Genomic DNA, 1,101 nt, shown 5'->3' on the forward strand with positions numbered 1-1,101 from the left:
CACATTCCTGATGCTATTCCCTGGCTTTTGAAAGAGCAGCACAGAACTTTTAAGAATTGGGGGTGCTTGCTTTGACCTGTCTGGTGGCTCCCTGATGGACCAGTTCCAAGGATGTGCCTTTATTTCACCTACCTCCCAGCTCCCCCAGGGATAGGCGATACACTTTAAAGGGGAAGGGTGGAAGAAACATCTGTGGGTGACAGATTCAGCCACTGGAACTTGGAGCAAAGGAAAACAGTTGAGAAAAACTGTGGGCACCTGAAAAGTTTGGGAGGAAAAGCTGGGGAATAAGGGCTCTGAAAACCTCCCACAAATTCCAGGGAATCTGGAAAGTCACATATATGCCCAGAGCCAAAAGCAGGCACAGAAAAGACCTAAAGAAGGCCCTAAGCTCTTGCCTTGAGGCTCTGCACAGCAGGAAGGCAAAGCAAAGGCAGAGCTGTAAACTGCCTGAATGCAGGTTGAAGGCACCCCAGACCTCCACCTGCAAAGTCTGGGAGATTTCTTTCCTCTCTTCTTCCCTCCCTCCTTTCATTCTTTGCTTTGCTTTGCTTTGCTTTGCTTTGCTTTGCTTTGCTTTGCTTTCCTTTCCTTTCTTCCCTCTCCTTTTCTTTTCATTCTTTCCGTCTTCTCCTGGAGTTTACAAATCTCTGCCAAATCACCTGATCACCAAGCTAATAGAAAATAGATTTCTGTGGCCATACATGATAATGATCATAAATTTACAAATTTCAGTTCAGATAATGCGTAGTCACATTGATAGAGACAGAAAGTAGAGTGGGGACTTCAGGTGGTTGGGGGCAGGGCAGAATGGGGAGCTCTTGTCTAAGGGGTATGGCATTTCAGTTTGGAAAGATGAAGAAGTTCTGAAGGGGGACAGTGGTGACAATTGCACAGCGACCTGAATGTGCTTAATGCCACTGAACTGTACACTTAAAGGGATAAAATTGTAAATATTATCTTACATATTTTTTTCATTTAAATTTTAGTCATCATACAGTGCACACGGGTTTCAGTAGAATTCAGTGATTCATCACTTACACACAACGCCCAGTGCTCATCCCAGCACGCGCCTCTCCCCCATCTAGGCCATTTCCCACC

This window comes from Suricata suricatta, chromosome 5 (genome assembly GCF_006229205.1).
Source record: "Suricata suricatta isolate VVHF042 chromosome 5, meerkat_22Aug2017_6uvM2_HiC, whole genome shotgun sequence".
Classification (NCBI taxonomy): domain Eukaryota; kingdom Metazoa; phylum Chordata; class Mammalia; order Carnivora; family Herpestidae; genus Suricata; species Suricata suricatta.